This window comes from Myotis lucifugus, unplaced genomic scaffold (genome assembly GCF_000147115.1).
Source record: "Myotis lucifugus unplaced genomic scaffold, Myoluc2.0 scaffold_40, whole genome shotgun sequence".
In the NCBI taxonomy this organism is placed as follows: domain Eukaryota; kingdom Metazoa; phylum Chordata; class Mammalia; order Chiroptera; family Vespertilionidae; genus Myotis; species Myotis lucifugus.
The window spans coordinates 1,583,423-1,599,492 of NW_005871088.1; the positions used below are offsets into that span (position 1 = coordinate 1,583,423).

The 16,070-nt window shown below is 49.6% G+C and overlaps 1 protein-coding gene and 1 non-coding gene across 27 annotated transcripts in view; both read right to left on the reverse strand.

Moving 5' to 3' along the window:
* Window positions 1-1,539, reverse strand: part of ZNF185 (zinc finger protein 185 with LIM domain) — a 68,174-nt gene extending 66,635 nt beyond the window's left edge. For all 26 annotated transcript variants that reach the window (XM_023753025.1, XM_023753030.1, XM_014454914.2 and 23 more), the window contains exon 1: window positions 1,410-1,539. The gene's annotated coding sequence lies outside the window, so the exon portion shown is untranslated. The remainder of the gene's footprint in view (window positions 1-1,409) is intronic.
* An 11,797-nt stretch (window positions 1,540-13,336) lies between these two features.
* LOC111825801 lies at window positions 13,337-13,449 on the reverse strand. The gene has a single exon (XR_002828972.1). It is a non-coding gene; the product is annotated as a small nucleolar RNA SNORA27 (small nucleolar RNA).
* Between the last annotated feature and the right edge of the window lie 2,621 nt (window positions 13,450-16,070).

Genomic DNA, 16,070 nt, shown 5'->3' on the forward strand with positions numbered 1-16,070 from the left:
TTCCAAAGGCCATACCAGGAAGGGCTGGGGCTGGGAATTGATGAAAGAAGGGGGTAGAGCAGGTAACATCTCGCCTCAGAAAGGGGTATCATCTGCTTCTTTCCACACTGGAGTGGCCCAGAGGTGATGAGGCAAACAGCACATGCACCAAGGCCAGCTGGTAAGCTGGCCCAAGGTCTGTGCATCTGTCCTGGCCACTTGCTTCTAAGTGGAAAGCAAGGCCTCTGAGCTGTCCTTGATTTTTCAGATGAGGCAGTGGAGGCCCCAGGGAGGTAGGACCCTCCCTCCCCAGCCTCCCTCCACAGCTTTATGTGAGCTGGTGAGGAGGAAGTGGGAACCCAGAGCCCCTCCCCACTGTCCAGGCCTATCAGCCTATGGGACCCTGCTCCCTGTCCCCAGCCAAGTATCAAAATCAGAAGTCAAAAAAACCATGAAACCAAGGCAAGACTGGGTCTGGGTGCCAGAGGCCTCGACCACTGCTGGGTGGGGTGTGAGGGCTCTTTCTTGGGGTTCATAGACTGTGGTCCTGAGATGCAGCTGCACAACCTTCCACATTGTCAAGACTGAGTGTAAATGGCTGAGTGAGAACACAGACAGTTTCTACTGAACTTTGGATGTCCCAGAGCCCAGGCGCACCCACCTCTGACTGCATCTGAGCCCCCAGCAGCCCTGGGTGGCAGGATATCTGGCAAGTCATCCCCTTAGACTGACAGAACGGCCCAGATGCCCAGCTTGGAAGTAGCAGGGAAGGTGGACAGAGGAAGAAGCTGAGCTTTCAGTCTCTTTTTGAGTTGAGATATCACTCTGTCTTTCCAAAGAGGACAGACTCTTGGCTCCCCCTGCCCCCATCAAAACAATCCAGCCACAGAGTCCCGCTGGCTGCAGATCCCGTTGATAACACCCAGTGACACTTGATTCGGCGCCTTCTGTCTGAGCAGCTACCTTCTCCGTGGCCCTCCAGGAGACTGCCTGGGACTCACAAGCAACCTGCGAGCCCCCTACTCTGGGTCTCAGTTTTCTCATCTATAAAATGGACACATGGTGAACTAGTCAATCTGAGATTCCCTGATTCTTAGGTCTGCAATTAATTCTCAGAGCATCCTGGCCCCAGACACATTCACCAACAATCAAACCCTCTTACAGAAAGAGCGAGAAGGCAGAGGAATCAAGCCAGCCTTCTTTGCCTCTCTCAGTCTCTTTGCTCACAGTGAAAAGCAGAAAACCAGGTGCACTGTCTCCCCAGCGGAAGCCCAGGGGTGATGCTTGGAGCGCGTGAAGATCATGGATGGGGAAACTGAGGCCCGGAGTTGTCCCTGTCACCATCCTTGCTGTCACCAGACTGGGCAGGGGCCCGGTGCCCCCTGCTGCCTCTCTGCCGGGCTGCCCCGACGGCGACTCGACAGCCCTACCTGGCACAGGTGCCCAGCTCTCGTGGCGGGCGGAGGGTCGGGCGGAGGCGGGGCGCGGGCTCCCTCGGCCAGGCCAGGCGGCGAGCGCGGGGCGCGGGGCGCGGCGGGGAGCGCGCAGGGCGGCGAGGAGACACGGACTGGGCTCCGCCCGCAGGAGAACAAACAGGTTTTCTCCGGCGCCCAGAGCCTCGCCCCTCGCCCCTCCCCTCGGCCGGCCCCCTTCCTCTGCCCTCTCCTGGGGTAGGTAGATGGGCCTGGCACATTCCGCACATTCTCCTGCCAGTGTCCTGGCCCGCCCGCCCCTTCCCGGACCCGCCCTGCGGGGCTGTAGGAGAAATCAAGGCCGGGGCTCCCCGCACCGAGCCCAGAGCGAGCTCCAGAAAGCTCTGCCCCTGTGGAAAACTTCCAAGCAAATTCCTCCAGGCTCGCGGCCCCGGACTGGGAGGCCTCCGCCACGTGAAGGGCCCCGGCTGCCTAGTTGCGCCCCTGCCCGCGCCTGATGTGATCTGGCCCCTGCTCGAGGCCAATGACTTCCACAGATGCCGCGGGTTAATTCTGTTGAGAACTACTGTTCCTAGATCCATTTTACAGATGGAAATCCCAGACAGGGGCGGGGAGAGGGGCAGGGGGGGAACGGTGGCTGGCGGCTGAGATCATGCAGGAAGTCCCAGAGGCTGGGAAGAAGGAGAAGAAAGTGAGGCCACACTGGGGAAGTTATCCTGGAAGGCCATCCTGGAGGGACTTGGAGCTCCCAAGGCACAGCAGCAGGGAGCACTCCGTCAGCAAGCAGGGCCATGGCACAGGCTGGGCAGGGAGACACATTCAAACATCGGGGGTTAGTGCAGTTTGATCAGTGTCATCCATTCGTGCTTTTTGAGTATGTATCATTCAATCAAGCTTAGTGAATACTTGCTATATGTGCAAGGCACTGGATGTGGGGTGGGGTGAGGGGGCGGAGCTAGGATGGAGGGAGCATCAAAAGAAGCCGCTAACCCTACCTGTAGGGAAGTGAGGGAGGTTTTCCAGGCAAGGGATAGTTAAGCCAGTCTAAGAGACAGTAGAGTTGGTCAAGAGTTGCCCTATCAGAATGACAGAATCAAAAGGATGGACTAACAGGTTCTCCTTCATCCATCCCTAACAAGTCTATGTCCCAAATGGCCCTCCAATCCATGCATTTCTCTCCACGCCCACTGCAACCATCCTCACTGGTCTCTCTGCCTCTGATCTAACCTTCCTTCCTATGTAGTCTCCACACAGAAGTCTCTGTAACAGTTACACGTTGCTCCACATTTGCAACTGTTTGATGGCTTCCCATTGCTCTCAAGATAAAAGCCAAGCCCTGACTGGTTTGGCTCAGTGGATAGAGTGTAGGCCTGTGGACTGAAGGGTCCCAGGTTCAATTCCGATCAAGGGCATGTACCTTGGTTGCAGGCACATCCCCAGTAGGGGGTGTGCAGGAGGCAGCTGAATCAATGTTTCTCTCTCATCGATGTTTCTAACTCTCTATCTCTCTTCCTCTCCCTTCCTCTCTGTAAAAAAATCAATAAAATATATTTTTTAAAAAAAGATAAAAACCAAACTCTTTCAGGGGCCCAAGGAGTCTGCTGCACCAACCTCTCTGCAGGCCCAGCCACTCTCCCCCCGGATTCACTACATTCCAGCCATGCTGGTCTCCTTCTGCCTTTGTAATGCATCACAAGTCCCATCTCCTTGGGGCATTTGCTCCTGGCACTTAGACTCCCTTTATGTATTTTGTCCACTTGTCTGACTAGTGAACTCAGTCATGCCACAAAACTTATCTCAAGTGTCCATAATCCTTCCCTGACTGCACAGGCCACTCAGTCAAGTTGATCATTTCCTTCTGTGTGCTCCCCTAGTTTCCTCTGATAACATCCATTTAGCATAGTGGCCACCATCCTTTCTTGTCCTAGATGGTGAACTCCGGGTGGGCAGGGCCCTGTCTGAGTCATCACTGGGGCATGGAGACCAGCACAGGGTGTCAGAGAGGATTTGCAGAAGACAGGGTTGTTGAGATTCTGGAAGCTGCCTTTATTTTTCTCTTCCTGGAGGAGGTGACCCTGTGCCTGTGTGAATATGCGTGGTGGGTAAAGGTGGGGGGATTGTATATAAAGTCACTTCAATTCATCTCTGTCTCTTGCCAACAACCATTTTTCTGCTTCTAGTCTGGTGGCCAGCATCTATCGCCTTCCTGCCCGACTCATGCATTGAGCTGCTGGTGGCTGTGGATGTATCTGGCTTGGCATCCTAGCTCCTAAACATACCTACTATATGACTTAGAGTGTGTTGCATCCCCTCTCTGGGCCCCATTCCTCTTCAAGAGACCCTATCTTAAAGAGATAGAATGTAAAGGACACAGTGATGGATTTGATGTAGGGGTGAGGAAGAGGTGGCCGTCTCTCCCAATGCCACCACTGGGAATGGGCAAGTTCGCTCTAGAGCCCTAAGTCTGGGTGGGCCAGCTAGAGAGCACAATCAAGAGTGGTGTCTCAAGCCACCAATGGCCAGTCAGCAAGGGGAGGGCATCAGCTGGGTTGCCCCAGGGCCTCAAGCTCTTCCCATGTCCCAGGTGATTCAGCCCTGCCCAGGCCAGATCTGCCACGACAGCGTCAGCCAAAGGGACCAGCCTTTCCTCAACTCCTCCCTCCCTGCTACTCTGCCAGGCCCTGCAGCTGATCTCACTTGCAAACGGGTTTGACTCGAACAGTCACTGCCCTGCCCTACCCTGCCCTGCCCTGCCCACTTGTTCACTGCCCCAGTAGAACGCCCCCACCCCTGCCAGAGCCACCCCAGCCACCTCATCCAAGCTTCAGGGCCCCTGCCAACTTTATCAACCTCTTCTTTGACTCCTTGCCCTCAGGCACCTGGATCCAGACACACCAACTGCTCTCATACCACCAGGCCCCTCCAAAAGATGTCCAGTTTGTGGTGACCTCCTCCCCATTCTCAGTCACAACATTTGCTCCTTTATAAATTCTCCTTGGCCTACAATTTGAGGGCCAAGACCCTGGTGGTTGCTGTCTGCCCCAAGTCTGGGCTCTAGCTACCCTTGCCTGGCTTGAACTTGGCCCCATTCTTGTCTACTCTCAGCTTCTCTTGTGTCTTGGCTCCTATCTCCAGCTTTAAGGCTGGCCAGGCTCTGGCAGAATCCTCCTGAAGCCCACAGCTCAGGCAGTCTCCCCACTGGCACGAAGGCCCTTAGGTGCTGCCTCTAAGTAGGGTGGGCTTAAGGGTGGAGCTAAGTTTGACTGCCTGGGTAGGAAAGAGGTCTGGAAAGTAGAGGCAGGGGTGGAGAGGTCCCCTATGCCAAGTGAGGCTGTAGCCCATGAGCAGACAATGGAAATAGATTCTCTGGGAAGCCAAGTTGAAGCAAGCAGATGAGTACAGGGATAGGTGGCTGTTTAGAAAGAACTTGCCAGCAGTGCTCACAAGATCCAGGAAGGCCCCTCTGATCTCCAGGGCTGGGAACGATACTCAGGCATGCCAGTCTAGCTGAAGAGTTCCCAGGCTAGGGAGGGGGATGATGGATGGGGCACTGAAAGCTGTCAGGCCTCAAAGCCAACCCAGGCAGTCTCTCCACACCAGAAGGCACTGGAGATGAACAACTGACCCAAACTCTGCCATTGTGTAATTTGGGAAACATAAGTCCAGAGAGGGATGGCATCAAGCTGGGGTCACATAGCCAGCCTGAGGCATAGCTGGGACTAAAACCAGGGCTCCAACTGTTCTGAATGGAGCCCCCACCCAGTCTGGGTGCTCAGGTTCATGTGTGGGAAGGGCTGGGCTCCTGTTTGCACCCTAATCCCTTCCTTCCCTCCCTTCTAGGGCCCGCCCTGCCGCCTCATCCTTCTAAGCTCTTCAACCAGTTTCCACTTGCTGGGTGACTCCGCAGGCTCCAAGTAGGGTGGGTCCCCTGGGGGGCAGGGGTCCCCACGTGTGGCTGCACCCACAATGGCCCCAAGAGACCTGAACCTGCAGGGCCAGCACACTGAGTGAGACCCTGCCTGCCTGGTATTGCATTTAGAGCCCCCCTGCCCCACCATCAGCCTGCACTTCTGGCTAAGGGACTGGTCCCCCTCCCTGGCACTCACACATACTCTCAGTCACCAAATGCCCCCTTTGGGCCTCCTTCCTCCAACGCACTACCACCCCCAGTCTTGGCTTGGAACAACTCCCAGTCTGGTGCAGAAGGCAGACCAGTTCAGCTCCAAGGAGACGAATCCATGCTCTGTGGACAGTGGCTCCACTGGGAGCAGGGAGGTCATGCAAGCAGGCCTCCCTGGCCACTGGGACATCTCCCACCCCTGCAGCCTGAACTTCCCGCTGCCTTTTGAATCTACTACTTTGAATAAGCCCAGGAACTGCTCCACCATCAGTCTTGGCCTGTGTGACCTGATGCCCCAGAATGCAGACTGCTTTTTGTCTTTGGCTGTGAAGCAGCCCCAGGCCAGGCCTCTGGAGGACGAGTGCGCAAGCCGAGCCAAGGCCCCGCTGGCAGATAATCCCCACATGCCCTGAAGAATGGCTTTTTGCTGCTTTAAGAATCATCCACAGATCGGAAAAAGAATGTTCTAATTGGAAAACCTCCCCGCCATGGTTTTCCGGAGTTTTAGTACAGTTGGCCGGCACAGAGGCTCCTGGGATAAGGAGGAAGGGAAGGAGGAGACAGTAGGCTCCCTGCCCAGCGCCCCCTCATCCCTGGAGCTCAGCCACTCCCGCCAAGGGGCCATACTGAGGGTCTAGTCTGTCGGCAGCCTGGGGAATCAGCTGGCCCTGCTGGGAGCCATGCCCCTGAGTCTGTTCCAAGCCCCACCCCTGGGGGGCCCCAGCTTGTCTGTCTCAGAAGCAGCCTGGGCTCCAGGACCCTCTGATGCCCTCTAGGTATTGTGAGTCCAGGTCCAGAAGAGAAAAGGTGTGGAAGCCACCACCTGTTGAAGAAACAGGAAGCCTGAGTCAGTATTGGGGTTTGTGTGGTGCCCCAAGAACTGATTGGGGCCCTGGGTTGGGAGACCTGGCAGGGGGATGCAGTCTGCATGGGAAAATGGACTTCTGAACAGTTAGATCTGTCTGGAGAGGGAGGGAGTTTTCACTCAGGGGCCCTGCTAAGCCTAGCTTGGCAAAACCGCTGGCTGGGGAAGCCGAGGCCACAGAAACCTGAGGGTCTGTCCAACTCCGAGAGTTGCTGATTTGTTCCTTATGGTTAAGCATTGCCCTTGCACTTGGGAAATGCCCACCTGGGAAGGGGAAATGCAGTGGATCCCTGAAACTCCTTCACACAGGAGAGCCAGGCTACTGTGATTCACCTCTTACAGGATGTATGCTTCTCTGTTAGTCTTTTCTGGAAACCTCCCTCCCTGGGTGCTCAGCTGCCTTGATTTCCTCCAGCCTTTGAGAGAGTAGAGGGGAGAAGTGTTCAGAGGCTGCCTCCTTGTCCATCTGAGCAGGACAAGGGGCTGCTGGCCAAAGTCCCCCCTGGGTGGAAATTCAAATATTCTCAGCATAGAGGGAAGGACTGACTCTCATCACCTGGCCCCTATCCATCCCTCTTGGCCCCAGTAACCTGTATTTGAGGACTATGAACTCAACCAAATAGCTCTATAATCTCTGGAATTGTGCTCTCCTCCCTTCCCCCTCCTCCCCCACCTGCCCTGTTGTGACCTTGAGGACCGCAGCTCCCTAACCAGCACAGCTCCCTAACATATCTCTAGAACTCTACTTGCCTTTATAGTTGCCACTGGCCACACGTGACTATTTAAATTTAAATTAATTACAACTAAATAAAATGGAAAATTCAGTGCCTCAGTCACAATAGTCCAGTTTTAAGTGCTCAATAGCCCCCATGTGGCACAGCACAGATAGAGAACATTTCCATCAGCACAGAAAGTTCTGGGGGACAGAGGCACTCTAGCTGCTTCACTTCTTCCTTAACTGGAGCCGGACACCCTCCACTAAGCAAGGTACAGCCTCTCCAGGGGAGAGTCTTGCTTTTCCCACACCCCACCTACCTCGGATAGACTAATCTGCTCTTGGATGAAAACCTCACCTTCCTTGATGCTCAGGCTAACTGACTAACACATCCAACTTCCAGGCAAATCTTCACACTTGGCTCATTCTTCCTTTCCCTCCATACCTCACTGAATGTGAGGAAGTGATTGGGAGGGATGGGGGCAGGATAGCAATGAGTTGGAGCAGTGAATGTGTGACTTCAGCCTCCATGCCTGTGGAACATCCATTCACCCTCAGGCCTCCCAGTTCTTCGACCTTGACATCTCTGAAGACCTTGTCAACTACACTGCAGCCACTTTTTCCTATGGGTAGAGCCTGCATCCTGTCATCACCTCTGGAATGTCTAGTGCAGGCCTTCTACTGTCTGACTCCTACCTCCTCTTTTTCTTTCTTTCCCTCATTTCTCACATCCAATTAATCAGCAAGTCCTGGTTGCATCTCTACTTCCAAACTATACCCTACTACTTCTCCCTACTTCCATTGCCACCAGCATCCTAGTTCAAGCTAGTATCCTCTGTCAGCTCCTCCCTGGTCTCCCAGCTTCCACTCTTGCCCTGTTGCATCTATTTTCCATGAATCAGCCAGAATGATCTCCCCTTGTGTTCTCTGTCTGGGCAATAAGGTGATTCTATTCACCCAGCTGTCCAAGCTGGAAACTGGGGTGCCATCTGAGACTCATCTTTCCTTCTCCCTGACCAGGTTTGGTGCTTGCTGTGGCTCTCGTCTCTTCTCCAAACTCTCAAGCTCCAAGCTCCCAGCACACTGAAACCATACTGGACTTCTTGCTGATTCCCACATAAGCCTTGTTCTCTGTCTCCAAACCTTACTGTTGACTGAAGTCTTCTTGCCTTGGTTAACCCCTACTATACTCATGCATCTAGCAGGAAATCATCCCTAAGCACAAGACCCAGTTAAGTGTCTCTTCCTGGGCTGCACTTCTGCCCAGCACTCATTACCTGGCAGTCACTGTCTCCTGTCTGTCTCCTCCCTTCCTCCTGCATGTAGGAAACACATCTTGTGCTTGCCTGCTCCCCCAGGTGCCTGGTATGGTACTGAGTGGACACACAAGGGATATTTGCAAAATGAATAAGGGAAAGAATAAAATTTACTTTCAAATTCAGTGTATGATCAAGGTAACATTTAAAATCAGTGGATTAGAAGTGTATCACTCAATAGATGATGTTGCACTGACAGGGGGTGGGGGAGTGGGGTGCGCGGAACTGGATTTCCTACTTCATACTCCACACAGAAATAAACTCCAGATGGCTTAGAAATTTAATGTAAAAAATAAAATAAAACCATAAAAGTCCTAGAAGGAATCTTGGGGTGGGGACAGCCTTTCTAAGTATGTCATGAAAACCAGAAACCATAAAAGAAAAGAGAAATTAAAAACTTCTGTATGGCAAAACCCACCATAACTGTCATTAGACAAATGACAAATGAGGAAGAGTTATTTGTACCACATATGACAGCCAAAGGCTTAATCTTCCTAAAATAAAAAAGGGCTCCTTTCAAAGCAAGTAATAGGAAAATGGGCCAGCAAAACAGGGAACAGACAATTCACAAGTGAAGACTTACTGAAGTCCATTAATATATGAAGGAAATGCAACTATTCCTACCCCTCCATCAGATATGCAAAGGTTAAAATGGATCTGAAAAACCTGGGTTACGTGGGATGTGGGAAAATGGTTACTCTCATGTCCCAGGAGCCATAGGGGTGGGAGTATTAATTGTTGTGACCTTTCTGGGATGGCGAAATATGTAACAAAAATGAACAGAGAGGACTTCCTTTGACCCAGCAATACTGCCATTTAAAAATTACTTTTATTATCTGATATATAAATGGTATACATGGATAGTATATAAAATGTGATGTATATAAACATCTACCCACCAGCCAGCACCATTATCTATGACTTCCATCTTCAGTCTTGATACTCAGGATGACCTGTCCTGGCTTGAGATGAAAGGAAAATTTCTCTGCTTGTGCCCTTGATCACATCTCTTGCCACCTACTCAGGGACATCTGGCTAACATTTTTCCCTTTCTCCCGAGTCATCGATAATTTCCTCTTGGCTGGATCATTCTATAATTCTTCCCACCATAAAAAAAAAAGCTTGCTCTCGGTGTGCGACCTAGTTCACGGCGACATGGATTGGAATCGTCAGTAAATACGGACCCATTATGACACCTCCCTCAGGAAAATGGTGAAGAAAATTGAAATCAACCAGCACACCAAGTACACTTGCTCCTTCTGTGGCAAAACCAAGATGAAGAGGCGAGCCGTGGGGATCTGGCACTGTGGTTCCTGCATGAAAACAGTCGTTGGTAGCGCCTGGACCTACAACACCACTTCTGCCGTCACAGTAAAGTCAGCCATCAGAAGACCGAAGGAATTGAAAGACCAGTAGAAGCTCCACAGTTTGAAACATTATGAGCCTATAATAAATGGGTTAATTTATATAACAAAAAAAGCAAAAGCGTTTTCTTGATCCCACCTTCCCTTCCATTTATTTATTTATTTCCCTTTCCCCTTCTTAGTAACAATCCTGAAGATAATTATCTATACTCCTTGTCTCTGATTTCTTTTCTTTCTATCTCTTCTAGAATATCACAGAAATGGCTCTTGCCAATGCCACCAGTGCTCTCATCTTGTTAAATCCAATGATCAGGTTAAGTTCTCATTTTACTAGACATGTGAACAGCATTTGACATAAGAAAATACTCCTTCTGGAAACACTTTTCCCTTGGCTTCCAGGACTCCTTACTCTTCTACTTTCCCTCCTATCCCACTGGCCCCATTTAAGTCTCCTTTGGCCTCTTTTCATTGTCTGAATCTCCTGTCTTTAAATACCATCTGAAGGCTGGTGACTCCCAAACTTACAATTCCAAGTCAGCCTTTCCCCTGAATTTCAGATTCCTATTTCCCAAGGTCTATTCGATATCTCCACTTGCATACCTACTAGGCATTGTACTTGGTGTCCCAAACCAAACTCCTTACCAGCCCTTCCAAATCCATTCTTCCTGCAGCTGCCCCACCAAAATTGATAGCCACATATCCTTCTATATGGCTGGGGCCAAAAACCTTGGTGTGATCCTTGACTCCTCACTTTCTTTCACTCCTCACATCCTATCTGTCAGGAAATCCTCCAGCCTCACCTTCCCAATAGATCCAGAAATCTCCCTACTTTTCCCCAACTCCACTACTTGTTGAATTTCTAGTGGTTTTGCTGTTAACAACACTGCTCTAAACATTTGTGTACACATCTCCTGATTACATGGGCAAGAAATTCTCCAGATGAATGGTTGTCAAACTTTGGTGGGCATCAGAATCCCCTTGAGAGCTTGTTATAGTGCTAGGCCTCACTCCCAGGTTTTCTGATTTGTTTAGGAATCGTTTACATTTCTAACAAGATCCCAGCTGATGCTGACACTACTCGTTAGGAAATCACACTTGGAGATCCACTGCTCTAGGGGTATATGATACCCAGGAGTAGAAAGCCTGGGTCATAGGATACGTGCATGTTCAAACTGATAACAGAGCATTGATTTTCTTTCCTGTCAGCAATGTCTGAGAATGCCCAGTGCTCCATATTCTTGCGAACACTTGATGTTGTCAGATGTGTTATTGTTGCCAATGCAGTGGATGCAAAGTGTTAGCTCATTGCAGTTTTGAGTTGTATTACTAGAATTTATGCTCAGGTGGCAACTGCATGGGGTAGGTGAGAAAGACAAATACTAGATGCTCATTGCAATATTTTTATGATATTAAAAACTGGTAATGCCCTAGCCGGGCATCAGTTGGTTGGGTGTCATTCTGTGCACCAAAGGGTTGCTGGTTCCATTCCTAGTCAGGGCACACGCTTGGGTTGCAGGTTCGATCCCTGGTCCCTGGTACGGGGCATGCAGGAGGCAGCCAATCAATGTTTCACCCTCACATCAATATTTTTTTCTCTCTCTCCCTCTCCCTTCCCCTCTCTCTAAAAATCAATAAGAATATTTTTTAAAATGCTAACATTTAGGTTACATTTTTATCCATAGTGTGTTCAAAATTTATCACAGGTTAATATGCAGCTGATCAAGATGATGATTATAGGTCTCTAGTTAGGGACCTGGGAAATGCGTATAATATGTTCTTAAACAAGTGGGGAAAGCAGTTTACATAAGATACATGACAGCAGGTATAGCATTACTTCATTTCTGTAAAATTGTCCGAAGGCATTGAGAAACACCTTTCATAATGTTAACACTTGTTATCTTTAGGAGATGGATTTGGAGTTACTTTTACTTTTTAAAAAAATGTTTTCTGTAGTGTTTGGTTTTTTTAAGTATACATATCTCTTTTTCTTAAGAAAGTGATATTTTAAAAGTACACCCTTATATTTGTGTTTGTATATGCTAGAAAGTATCTGGAAGGTTTCATATAACACTGGTTTGAGCAGCTGCCGCTAGGCAGTGGGTTTGTGTGGGCTGAGTGGGAAGGTACTTGTACTTTGAGTTTTCTCTTTATTCCATTCTCCACTCTTTGAATTTTTATGACAGTATTACTTTCGTAATAAAAAAAACACACTAATGAAAACAAAAAAGAAAAGAGAGCTATTCTTAACACCCAAGCCTGCCCTGTCAACCCCTGCCAGCCCCTGCTGCTATTGGCCCAGCCCAGCCCACCAAGCCATGCTGAGGCCCCTGCCGACTTCACAAGCAGCCCACTCAAATCGTGCCAGACCTCCTCTGGCTGAGGAGCTCTGGAGCTGCGGAGCCAGGGCCAGTAGTTGGGCTGCTCAAGAGGGAGCTCCTCCTGCTTCTGGGTGATGCATTGAGCCAAGAGTAATATGTTACCCCCACAAAGCCTGCAGCTGTGGGTTCCCCCACTGTCTGTGCTGGAAGGAGAGGCCAGGCCCCCAGGGGTCCCAGAGAGAAGCCACTAACACAGCCATGGAACTGACTGACTGTCAGAGGCGGGAAACTCCAATAATGAACCGGTGTTTATAACAAAGCACTTTTAAGTCTGTAAAGGTCAGTGTTAAGAAGGAATAACTCTGCAAAATCAGAAAATGTAGAGATGGTGAACGTGAACTCTTCTACAACAAACTTGTACGGCAGAATCTGGGGTTACCCAAAATTGAGAAAGAATTAATTTGACCTAAAACAGAGACTTCACACAGAAGGAATTGGATGCACATGAAACTGTCTACAGCTTTTCTCAAAGGCCACTTTTCTCAAAGGTGAGCTTTCTCCTTACTGTAGCCCCTCTGAGCTATCAGCGATCGCCATGTCAACATATGTGCTCCCTTCACAGAACACATCATGGTTTTTCTCTGTCTCCCCCACAGCCCGTGACCTCTAGAAGGAAGAAACTGGCTCCCATTCCTCCCCTCCTGGCACACACTAAGCACTCAGTTCATGCTGGAGCAATGGAATGGGTTCCTCTCCAGTATAGAAATAAAATGGAGATGACATTCTGTAAATGCGACAGCTGTCCGAGAGACAGCTGGTATCTCAAGGTAGAGGATGACAACTGGGTGTCCCCTGGCATCACTGTCCAATCTGCAGTGGCCCAGCATGTCCATCAAGCAGGTGGCACACGGGGCTCACCTCACACTGCTGGATTCTAGGCCAAGGCAGTCTCCATGGACAAGTGGGTCCCTCCCCAAGGAGTAACTTGGAGGTGACAATCTCTTGGATATATTCTTTCTCGTTACTAAAACAGCTGCACAAAACAAAAACTTAAACCCAGTGGTGGCACTCGACCCTCCCCCACCCCATCACACCGTGGATGGCAGGGCAGCCAGCGTTTAGCTGTCCTCACACAATTACTACATTTGACCACTCTTAACATTTGTGTAATAACATTTATTCACAAGTAAATATGTGGTGTTTTATTTCTTTTTCTTTTTTTTCCATTTTGTTTCCTCTGACAGGATACAAGAGAAACACCCAGTTTGCTTGAGTTTTAAAAGGTATTTCCTTTGCCCTACATGAATGACCAATAGAGTGGGGCCTTGACTTATGAGTTTAATTCCTTCCGAGACCGAGCTCGTTAAGGAGCTCGTTAAGGAGCTCGTTAACTCAAATTACTCTATCAACTCAATGCAAAAAATCGCCCGAGAGACAGCTGGTATCTCAAAAAACTCGTTAGTCGGGACACTCGTAAGTCAAGGCCCCACTGTAAAGACATAAGTCCAACTGGCAAAGTAAAAAGCAGGTAATGTGGTGTGCTTTAAAAACAGGTTAAACTGTGCTTTTTAAATTTACATTTTAAAAGTCAAAATTATCAAAATATCAAGATTACATAAAATTCCATGAAGTCACCCCAGAAGGTGTCCCCTGAACCCCAGACCCTACTGTCTCCTTGTGATACAGGACAGAGGAAAATGACACCTGGAGGCAGGCTTCAGGTAGCCCATGTATATGTCCCAAGTGCCTGCCTGTGCCAAGCCCAGTTCCCAGGTGGTTCTGTCTGGTAGGGCAGAACAAATGCCCAAGAGGCTTAACAAGTCACTGAGTCCTGAGGGAAGAACTAGTGTCAGAGGGAAGAGGAGCCACTGGCATGGGGTGGGAACCAGTTGGGAGAGGGAAGAGGGACATTGGAGGAAAATTGAAAGAGATGGTCCTGGGAAGAGTAAGTGGGAGGGGAGCCTGGATATGGCAGAGACTGTACCCATTTAAAGGGGATTTCCATGATTCCTTGAGCTTCAGGTCTAAAGGAAGGAGGAGGCAGAGGTGAAAGGTGAAATCATGTTGTTCTGGAGTGGCTGAGTGCTCCTTTGGGTTACAGGTTAATGACTACAAAAAGGAGGGAGAGAGGGAAAGAAGGAGGAAATCTGCTGTCAGTGAAATGCCACCATCAGGTCAAGACTTTTTGTAGCTTATCCCTACATGTAAAAGTTGGATTCACAGCTTTTTTTTTTTCAAGACAAATGTCTTTATTCCTTTATTATATTTCCCCAGGGGGAAAGGCAGGGAGGGGGACAGAAAGTCAGCATGTGCTTTAAAATAGAGAAAAGAATATCAAATGCCATAAACCAACCTTAAAGTGTGGGGGGGGGGGGCTCTTGCTCCATGAGCTTGGGAAGGAGGGGAAGAGGTCAGCAAAATGGCATGGGCGGGGCCCCTCCCTATGAAGTCAAGACTCCACATCAAGCTAAGTAAACGTGGAGTCACATTTGTCTGTCTTCTATTAGCTCATCTTGTGGCCACTTTGATGTAGGTTTCTTGCACCAACAAAAATGTTCCTATGTGGCTGGAATATACTTTCATCTCCCTTTTCCCTGGCCTCCACTCCCAGCTTCGGCAAGGAAGGCCCCCACTGGCCCTCTCCTCCTTTGGTCTGAAGGGGTTAAAATGTTTGACCCATCCATAGAGAGAAGGATAGATGCTTGGTGTGCATTAGAACAAGGAATGGGAATGGGGGGGGGGGAGAGAGAGCCTGTTTGCTTTAGTTACCTGCACAAAGGTTTTATTCAGGAATTAGAGAAGCCATGGGAAATAACTGAGGAAGGGCATGGGGTAGGAATATAATCTGAGGGGCAGGTAATAAAATTGGTTTGGAAGATAATGAGACTCTCCAGGCCAGTGTGGCTCAGTGGTTGAGCATCGCCTTATGAGCCAGGAGATCACAGTTCCATTCCTGGTCAGGTACATGCCCTGGTTGCGGGCAGTGTACTGGCAGGCGGAAGGCAGGCGATCAATGATTTTCTCTCATCATTGATGTTTCTATCTCTCTCCCCCTCTCCTGTCCTCTCTGAAATCAATAAAAATATATTTTTAAAAAAGATAATGAGACAGAAGGACTGTTGAGGACAGAGGCCAAATGTGCCATGGCAGAGGCAGCTTTTGGTGGACCCTGAAGGCCACAGATGGCATGGCCTCACCTAGGCCATATGGGAAGGGTTGTGTGTCTGTAGAATGATAAGGAGGGCCAGGGAGGAGCCCTGCCCAGCTCCATGAGGAAAGAGCCTACAAAGAAGGGGTTAGAGATCAGGCAATAACAATTACATTTGTCAAGATTCATCTGGTTGCAAGGAGCAGAAACCTACTAACCCAGCCTGAGCAGGGAGCAGAGGGGAAATGGGATACCCACTGGGGATGACCTGCTTGCTCCCCAAATGATACCAGGAGCCATTCGAAAACAATTGTTCCCACTAAGAGTCAGGTACTTTTCGAATCCCTGGTTGAGAACCTGAGGTATTAAATGCTCTTACAGTCTAAAGACAGCCAGAAACAGTTGCGGCCAGATACCTTCCACCAGGATGTACGAAAGGTGGCAATACAGGCCTCAAAGCATCCCTATGAGATAAATGCTATGATTATTCCCATTTTACAGATGAGGAGACTGAAACCCACAGTCACACAGCTAGCATGAGGTTGATCTGACTCTGGCTGTCTTGCTTCAGAGCCTGGACTCCTAACTTCCATGTCTATTACCTCACTGAGCTCAGACTGCTCAATTAGCAGGTTACATGCAGAATCAGGAACCAGGGGGAATCTGTGGGAGTCGTGCTAGTCATACTAATAGTGAGGCTAATACTTATTGTAGGATTATTATGTGCCAGGCACAATGCTAAGTGCTTCAGTTAGTGGGTGTCCTGAGAAAATCCTTTAGGGGGCTTGGATCCCCTTTTTTTCTGCCACTTT